A 10172-nucleotide genomic window follows, 5' to 3' on the forward strand; every position below is an offset into this window, starting at 1 on the left:
TCTGAATATAATCTATCCATCTTCTCCAAACCGAAATGTATCTTTCTTGTGAATGATCCTTCAAATAAGCAGAAATCTTGGCCATTTCTGCTAGATTTGACACTTTAAGCGTCCATTCCTCTATAGTAGGCAGGCAATCCTTCTTCCAATATTGCCCTACCAATAACCTTGCAGCTGTTATCAAATTCAACATCAAGTTAATTTCTTTAGTATCACAATCTGTAATAACACCCAATGGGTCTTATATTAATTTTTGTTCCAAAAGACACGTTAGGGCTTATTTTCCAATTAGGTCTTATTTTCAGGGAAATACGGTACTCAATGCATCCCTCTGGCTGACAATCTTAACTGGGGCTTATTTTGGGGGGTGGGGCTTATATGACGAGCATCCTGAAAAATCACGCTAAGGCTTATTTTCAGGTTGGATCTTATTTGCAGGGAAACAGGGGTATTATAATAAGCTAGAGGTTGCCAAGATGTATATATATAAATATCTACATGCCTTAGCTAGCATCCTTCTAGTATGAACTTCTGACTTGTAACTTTCTTGTTGCTAAGCAGCTGTGTCCCCACCAGTTGTTGGGCTCATCGCAGCTGCAACTTTCTGCCTCAGCGATTCCATTAACAAACTTTCCTAATTCCAGCTTCAAGTCCTTCACTCTGACTTTGCCAGTCTTTCGGAAAGCTCTTTTTCTGTTTCCCAGGCCCCTTAACCGTCTCCTGTTTAGCCCTCTCCTTTGTTTATCTCCTCTCTAGGTCAAGCTGCTGTTCTCCTTTAGCCGAGATCCTGATCAGTGATGAGAATGGCAACATGAACTATTTCACCGTGGATTACAACACACAGCCTCCCGCCCCAGCCTTGTGAGTTCTGACACACTTGAGTTTCTTTCTTTTCTTTTTTTTTTCCTACCGCATGTTTTATTAGTTTATCACAATGTGAAATACAAAGAGAAATTCAAAAAAAGTAATAAAAATCTAGGAGGAGGGGGATGCAAAAGGGGGGGGGGGAAACACGATGTAAAGAGGGAAAAGGCACCAACTTCCAATTCTCTTTAGCACAGCAGAAGATAACATTATAACCTCAACTATTTACTTTTACCCAGCTGTATGTACTAGCCATTTCTATAACAACAAATTTATCTAATTAGCAAAGACAACATCAAAGTTTCATGGTTTGTTTGTTTTTTTCATTGCGAGCTCAAAATCCGGAAGCAATTTCCAAAGAGAAACAAAGTATAAACATATGCTCTTCTTTGGATAAAAGACTTGAATTTCTGAAGGTGCCATATTTGGAATAACTGAAGATGCTTAAGGTAGCCTTCACCTGGCACCTTCCAAAATAATTGGGATAAAAGATCCTAAAATTCCCAACCAGCACCAGAAGGTAGGTTGCAGAAGACTGCATTAAAAACTTATCAGTTTTTTTTCTATATCACAACAATTAACAATATGGGATCTGCGGATATCAGGGCATCCACAGCAAACTCCCCCAATTCTTTAATTTAAAAATTAAAAAGGCTCAGAGCCCTAGTCCTCATGCTGTAACACACAGGAAAGATCCTCAACTTTTAGTGTCATCTTTCCTCAAAGCTGAGCATCGCTAGCAACTCCCATTCCCCCTTCTTAAGATTTGGATTCCAGGACCCATCATCCTGTTCCCACGGCCATGAGATCCAAGCTGCAAATGTCTAACCCTCTTACGACACCCTGTGTTCCTCCAGATGTTTGCAGGTAGTCCTCAATTGAAAACAGGTCACTTGGCATTTGGAGTTATGACGGAGTCCCCCCTCCCCACAAAAAGTACTTACCTCCCAGATCTGATGTTCCCATCAGTTGAAGTCCACAAGTCTTAAAGTTGCTAAGGATGGAGACCCCTGCTATAGTAGTTAGGCACCTTTATGTATAAGATGTAAAATTCTGGGTTATCTAGAAAAGATCACTGATAAAACCCAGAATAATTAATTTATCTATTTATTAAATTTATATGTCACCTATCTCACTGTCCAAACTGACTCTGGGCAGCTTACAATGTTAAATATATATAAATAAATATATACATTCCTTCCTTTGGAAAACATTGTTCTAGATATACACTTTAAAATGTTGGTTCCTTGTGGTCGGAATTAACAAAATGGCTGCCATTTTGCCTTATAAACCAGAGCTTTGGATTACTGAGGCAAAACAGCTTGCAGTGGAATTCCCTGGGTTTATTAGTTCAGATGATCACAACCTGCTTGATATTCATTTTCTTATTCTCTGCTGACATTACTGAGTGCCTAATATATTACAGTAACTAGCATATGGTCAATACTGGAGTTATTTATAATTTGGTATTTCAACCATCTGTACTGAAATGTGATCTCTGTTACATTAACTGTGTGGTTTTAGATTAGGGCGAGAAATTAAGATTTGAGTAAAAATTCTGCATCTGGTCTACTCAAGTGTCAAGTTTCTTTGGCATTTTGGAACCACTTTTTATCTCCTTCACGCTACGATTCCCTACCACCCTCTGACAAAAAGACACAAAACTTTGATTAAAGGATATTTCAGGCATGGTGATTTAGCTCCCAAGAATTTGGGAACCATATCTTATTTTGCCCATATTATGGATGCTTTTATATTTTAATGCTGTAAACTGCCCAGAGTCACTCTGGAAGAGAAATGGGAAAGAAAGAAGAAAGAAAGAAAGAAAGAAAGAAAGAAAGAAAGAAAGAAAGAAAGAAAGAAAGAAAGAAAGAAAGAAAGAAAGAAAGAAAGAAAGAAAGAAAGAAAGGAAGGAAGGAAGGAAGGAAGGAAGGAAGGAAGGAAGGAAGGAAGGAAGGAAGGAAGGAAGGAAGGAAGGAAGGAAGGCAGATAGATAGATAGATAGATAGATAGATAGATAGATAGATAGATAGATAGATAGATAGATAGATAGATAGATAGATAGATAGATGAGAGACAGACAGACCGGTCCTTGGTGCTTTCTGAACTTGGTTGTTTTCTTGGCAAACATTTCATTACCCAAAATTAGGCAACATCAGTGCTTGATGGGGTTTGCACTCAATTTATATTGTAGTGGATTGCTCTAATGGCAGAAAGTGAAGAAGAACTAAAGAGCCTCTTGTTGCAGGTGAAGAAGGAGAGTGCAAAACCTGGGTTGAAACTTAACATTAAGAAAACCAAGATCATGGCATCTGGTGCTTTCAATTCCTGGCAAATAGATGGGGGGGAAATGGAGGTAGTGACCGATTTTATTTTCCTGGGCTCCAAGATCACTGCAGATGGAGACTGTAGCCAAGAAATTAAAAGACGCTTGCTCCTGGGGAGGAAAGCCATGGCAAATCTAGACAGCACACTAAAAAGCAGAGACATCACCCTGCCAACAAAAGTGTGTATAGTCAAGGCTATGGTCTTCCCAGTTGCAATGTATGGCAGTGAAAGCTGGACCATAAGAAAGGCTGAGCGCCAAAGAAATGAGGCCTTTGAACTATGGTGCTGGAGAAGACTCCTGCGAGTCCCTTAGACTGCAAGGCAATCAAATTGGTCAGTCCTAGAGGAGATCAACCCGGACTGTTCTTTAGAAGGCCAGATCCTGAAGTTGAAACTCAAATACTTTGGCCACCTAATTAAAGTGGAAACATAATGAGAAGGAAGGACTGACCGGAGAAGAGTCTAATGCTGGGAAAGGTTGAGGGCAAAAGAAGAAGGGGACGACAGAGAATGAGGTGGCTGGATGGAGTCACTGAAGCAGTAGGCGTGAGCTTAAATGGACTCCAGAAGATGGTAGAGGACAGGAAGGCCTGGAGGAACGTTGTCCATGGGGTCGCGATGGGTCAGACACGACTTCTCAACTAACAACAACAGATTGCCCTAGTCTTAGAATGGTCTTAGAGGCTCTTTGGCTGGGCTGTTTCCTGTTAGCTCGTTTGACAATTCCTTGATTAATCAAGGCGAATATTTGAAGCTCAGGGTTGGAATGAGGGGGTCCTTGGTGCTCTCTGACCTTGCTTGTTTTCTTGCAGACATTTCATTACCCAGACTAGGTAACATCGTCAGGGCTAGTAAGGAGTGCAGTTTGCTGTCAGTTTATATTCTCTAGTGGCTTGTTCCTGTCGATGTTGGTGGGGGTGGTCCTGGAGGTTCTTTGGCTGGGCTGTTTGCTGTTGGCTTCTTTGGTTCCTTGATTGGGATATTGTTTATTTCTTGATTGTTGATCTGACATTCATTTATGCTTCTGTGGATGTTGATTGTTGGTGCGAGGTGTTTTGGAATGAGGTGTTCCCCCAAACCCCTCCCCACCAGCAATGAATGGATAGATGGATGGAATAGATCAGACATGTCAAACACAAGGCCCGGGAGCCGGAGCCGGCCTGCGAAGTGGCTTCATGTGGCCCGCGAAGCCATCCTGGAAACAGTGAGGGAACGGCCCCCACTGCCTTGGCCCCGGCCCAGAGACCCTCCTCCTGCCAGAGACCCTCAGATCTGTCCCACTCCTGCCCAGGCCCCCATAGGCACCCTTGATGCGAACGATGTAGAGCTGGCCATGCCCACCCAGTAGGCCATATGCACTCTAGCCACGCCCACCCAGTAGGCCACACCCACCCAGACCACACCCACCCGGCCCCCTGAGGGCAACTGCAATGCTGATGCGGCCCTCAATGAAATTAAGTTTAACACCCCTGGAATAGATAAATAGATACAGATAGATAGGTAGATAGATAGATAGATAGATAGATAGATAGATAGATAGATAGATAGATAGATAGATAGATAGATAGATAGATAGACAGACAGACAGACAGACAGACAGACAGACAGACAGACAGACAGACAGACCAGGGGTACTGTAATGTATTGGGCTTGCTTTGTTAAGAGAACACCACATGGTAATTGCTGGAAGGCTGTTTGAGCAGGGAAGCTAGCTAACGGCTCCCAGCTCCTCAGACAACCCGTCTCCAGTGCTGCTATTGGTTCCCCTTAGGGTGGCAATAGGTTGCTTCAAACCTATTGGCAGCCGCCTAGGGGCCAGGGGTATAAATTACTGCATCTGCAGCCCTGTTCTCCAGTTCAGATCCTGCAAGCAATAAACCATGATCTTTGCTGAACTCACTCTCCTCGTCTTCATTCCTGCGCAACGAACCCAGTACGAAACAGGTACCTTGGCTCTTTTATGACTCGTGGACTTCAGCTCCCAGAATTCTTGAGCCAGGCTAGCTCAGGAATTCTGGGAGTTGAAATCCACGAGTCATAAAAGAGCCAAGGTTGCCTACCCCTGAGATAGACAGACAGACAGACAGACACATTTCTCTTGAATGATTTTCTACATTATAGAATTAGTTCTGTCTTCACACTAAAATTAATCAGGGTTATTCCTGCTTTCTCCATATAATATTAAGTTTCATCAACCTTTTTTTTTCCATTTCATGCTTCCTTTCACGATCCCACTGCAATTCTACCAGCCACTAGATGTCCAGAAGGCTGAATGCATCATGAGCACCATCGGTACTCTGAGAGAACTTCCGATCTTCTTCAATAGCACTTTGAATACTATCCAACCTGAGGGCTGAGACATCCATCCAGCACTATGCCAATAATCGCTTTATCTTGTCTATCCATCTGGTTTTCTTAGTAGACAACGGGAGCAGTTTTATCAGTCCTTCTCCTGAGCGGTGTCAGAGGGTGTCTTTGCCCATTCTCGCACAGGTGATCATCTGCCTCCGGCATCTTCTTATATTGCTGCTGCTGACCTGGAGGTGCCTGCTTACTTTCACTGGACAGCTGAAGTGACCTTCACACCTTACTCTTCGCATCCACCCTCAGGGTTCTTTGCTCATCCTTCCCATCTCCACTCTGCCAGAGTGAAGCAGCATAGCAGGATCTGAGGAGGTTGGGAAATGGCTTTTTTTATCATGCAGAGATGTCTCTGCCCTTTTCTTTCCCTCTCCCCTGGCAATCCTGCTGAACCACGAGTAGATCCCGAAATATGGGGGGGGGTTTCCCCTAGGTTCTTCATACTATTGATTCTAAGAAGATAGTATTGTCCAGAGGCCAAAGGCCTGGATGTAAATACTCTGACCACATAAGCTATTTTTTTACACCCAGAGCCCAATAAAAGAAATGTCAACATATGCATGTTGATAACAGATCTGATAGTAGTATAAATTGATCTGCACATCAGTCGATTCAATGAGCAGAACTCAACCAGTGTTGAGGAACCTAAACTGCTTCAGAAGGGACAGTCTAGCCCCGTGGTGGCAAACCTATGGCACGCGTGCCACAAGTGGCATGCAGAGCCCTCTCTGTGGGCACGCGCGCCATTGCCCCAGTCCTAGGCCTTCAGCTGGGTTTTATAAAACCTTTTTGCTTTAGGCCTCCGACACTGTGTGAAAAAAAAGGTTCAATCAGTCAATTTTAACTTCTCGCAGGGGAAAAAAATGATCTCGCAAAGTTGGAATTGATTGATTGAACTTTTTAGTCCCACCCAGTCTGCCGTTAGCACCGCAGCCACGCCCACCCAATGGGCCACGCCTACCCAATGGGCCACACCCACCCGGCACCCAATGATACATAAGTGGGTTTGGGGTTGCAGTTTGGGCACTCGGTCTCTAAAAGGTTCACCATCACTGGTCTAGCCTATTCCTCCAGAAACTGACGCCAACTTTTAAGTTCTAAAAGTGTGCAGAAATATTTTCAGATATGTGGGTAGTATTTAATTGCTTTACAGTAATTTTAATTTAATTAAATTTCAAATTAAATCAATGATCGTTCTTCTCCTCCTCCTTCTTCTTCTTCCTTCTCCTCCTCTTCTTTCTCATTCTCCTTCCTTTTTCTTCTCCTTCCCCTCCTCCTCCTTCCCCCCGCCTCCTCCCGCTCTTTCTTCATCCCTATTTGTGGGGAAACAACCCTTCTCCATCCATCCAAAGTGCCCAGGTGAACAAAAAAAAATATTTTTATCTTTCTCCTATAGAGAGGAGGCAGCTGTCTCAAGCAAATCTGGTAGAATCAGGCAAATCCCAGAGGACCCCACCCTGCAACATGATGACCAAAGCTCCCACTATAGTTGAAACAACAGAGTTCGGTGACAGTGTTTTCCAAATGGAATTTCTTACCGACTCGGCCTATTTATAATTATTAGCATCAGCGTGCTCTCCACACTGAAGCCATCTCAAATCTATAGAAACATAGAAGTTTCACTTTGCAGGGTTCTTCCTGAATGGAGCCACTATTAAACTCCTGGTAGATGAAAAAGGACGCGGTGGCTCAGATGAAAAAGGACGCTGAGCTTGTCGATCAGAAGGTTGGCAGTTTGGCGGGTCGAATCCCGAGTGCCGCGTAGCAGAGTGAGTGCCTGTTACGTGTCCCAGCTTCTGCCAACCTAGCAGTACGAAAGCACGTAAAAATGCAAGTAGAAAAATAGGGACCACTACGGTGGGAAGGTAACAGCGTTCCGTGCGCCTTATTTATTTATTTATTTATTTAATCCCATTTATATCCCGCCCTTCTCCGAAGACTCAGGGCAGCTTACAATCTAAGAAGCACAAATCAATGTGCTTAGCAATAGCCTTCATTCTATGTATATGCCTGCTTATTAGGGCTTTCGCCCCCCCCCCAAGCGGCATTGTTACAAAGTCAGCTTCTTGCCCCCAACAATCTGGGTCCTCATTTTACCTACCTCGGAAGGATGGAAGGCTGAGTCAACCTTGAGCCTGGTGGGACTCAAACCTGCACTAATTGCAGGCAGCTGGTGTTACTTAAGGAGGCATTAGCCCACTGCTCCACCAAGGCCTTTGGCATCTAGTCATGCCGGCCACATGACCACGGAGATGTCCTCGGACAAACGCTGGCTCTTCGGCTTTGAAACGGAGATGAGCACTGGCCCCTAGAGTTGGAAACGACTAGCACGCATGTGCAGGGGAACCTTTACCTTTACCTTTACCTTCAGATGAAATACAACAGAGACAATTTACCCTAATCTTATCCCTTAGGAAAGAAAAGCCTTCAACTCCATTTGGTTAAAGCAAAGGGTTCTTTTACTCAGGATGTTGGTTGCAGTAAAGCCAAGCCAGCTCTGAAATCTACCACGCTCACTAGATACAAAAAGTAAGGTGTAGGGATCAAGTTCTAGTCCAACCTTCGGCCAGCTGGGTGACCTTGGGCCAATCAGGAGTAAACTGCTTCCAAACTCATCCCAAGAAAACTGCAGGGACTTTTCCAGGCAAGTCACCCAGAGTCAAGACAGCCTCAAAGGCACCAAAAACAGACAAAGCACAGCTGTGCTGCCCAACCTTTAAGCTGAGAACATGTGTTAGTACCCACATACTAACATACTGGGTAACAGCTGCAGATGGGATTACCTCTCCACAGCAGAGGTCAGGGAAGGGGTGGGAATCCCTATGAGAGTTTACAGTTTGTTTACATGTGTGAACTACATTAAGAACAGATTCCCTTCTGCTTCCTGGATGCTGCTGGAAAGGCTATCGCCATCATTAAAGGTAAAGTTTGGCAACAGCAAATGTGGAGCCTTGATTTCTGTAAGCTAGAAATGTAACAAAAGTCCATGGTCCCTAGACAGAGGGCAAAAGTCCACCACACACCCATGGGTCAAAACCTCACTCCCAAGTCTTGAGCTGTGTCAGGCTGTATCCAAATACAGCTAATTCTAGGACAATTTAGTAAGCATACCAAAAATGCCCGGTGTAAAGCTTCATGAGTATCTTGGAGGCCTTTGGAATGGCTTTCAAAATGATTTTTTTAAAAAATCCAATTCTTTTTATTTCTTTTATTGGGCTTCTAAGCTGCTCCAATCAATGCCCACTCTGAGCAGTGTAGACACATATTGCAATAAAACAGTAGCGACCGCGGTTCATAAAAATAACAATACATATAGAAGCATGTAACACTGGGACTCAAATCCATTCAATGGCTACAAAGCCAAAACAACCATCAAGGGAACCGGTCAAATGCTTCCACTCACAAGTCTTGATGAATCAGCCATACTTCGACGGACTTATCAAAACCAGGTCCAGATGCTTGGATAAACACTGTACTGCATGCAACAGCAGGTCTGCTGGGATTCAAATGAGCCTTATCCCTATTTTTGTATTGCTATAATGTTGTTGTTGTTGTTGTTGTGTGTGTGCATGTCTGTGTGTCCCAAAGGGTTGTTTTCTTCATTCCAGCCAAATAAGCAGGAGGAGCCTGCTGACCTCCATGGCTGGTCTTGTTACAAAGGGAGAAATCAAAAAATATATGACTGGATGCTAATAATATGGTTGGTTGTTTAGTTGGTTGGTTGGTTATATGCCAAGTCAGTATTAACTTATAAAAGGTAAAGGTTAAGGTTCCCCCGCACATGCGTGCTAGTCGTTTCCAACTCTAGGGGCCGGTGCTCATCTCCGTTTCAAAGCCGAAGAGCCAGCGTTTGTCCGAGGACGTCTCCATGGTCATGTGGCTGGCATGACTACACGCCAAAGGTGCACGGAATGCTGTTACCTTCCCACCGTAGTGGTCCCTATTTTTCTACTTGCCTTTTTACGTGCTTTCGCACTGCTAGGTTGGCAGAAGCTGGGACAAGTAACAGGCGCTCACTCTGTTACGCGGCACTCGGGATTCGACCCGCCAAACTGCTGATCTTCTGATCGACAAGCTCAGCGCCCTAACCCACTGAGCCACTGCGTCCCTTTAAGGGTGGGGAAGCGAGCAAACTTATAGCTTAACTTATACCTACCCCATAATATAGGTAGTCCTCAACTTACAATTGATCCCAAAATTTCTGTTCCTAAGCAAGACAGTTGCTAAGTGAATTTTGCCCCATTTTACAACCTTTCATGCCACAGTTGTAAACGTGAATCACTGCAGTTGTTAAGTTAGTAACACGGTTGTTGAGTTGAATCTGGCTTGCCCATTGACTTTGCTTGTCAGAAGGTTGGAAAAGGTGATCACATGACCCCGGGACACTGCGCTCATCGTAAATATGAACTCATTGCCAAACGTCCGAATTTTGATCATGTGACCATGGGGATGCTGTCATAAGTGTGAAAACTGTTCACAAGTCACTTTTTTCAGTGCTGTTGTAACTTTGAACAGTCACTAAAGGGACTGTTGTAAGTCGGGGATGACCTGAATCTTGCCACAGTGAGGCCTTAGGCTCCCATTCCCATACTTAGAACTATTCCAACCCACCTTAAAGT

The sequence above is a fragment of the Vipera berus genome (genome assembly GCF_964194415.1).
Source record: "Vipera berus genome assembly, chromosome: 2".
Taxonomy (NCBI): Eukaryota; Metazoa; Chordata; class Lepidosauria; order Squamata; family Viperidae; genus Vipera; species Vipera berus.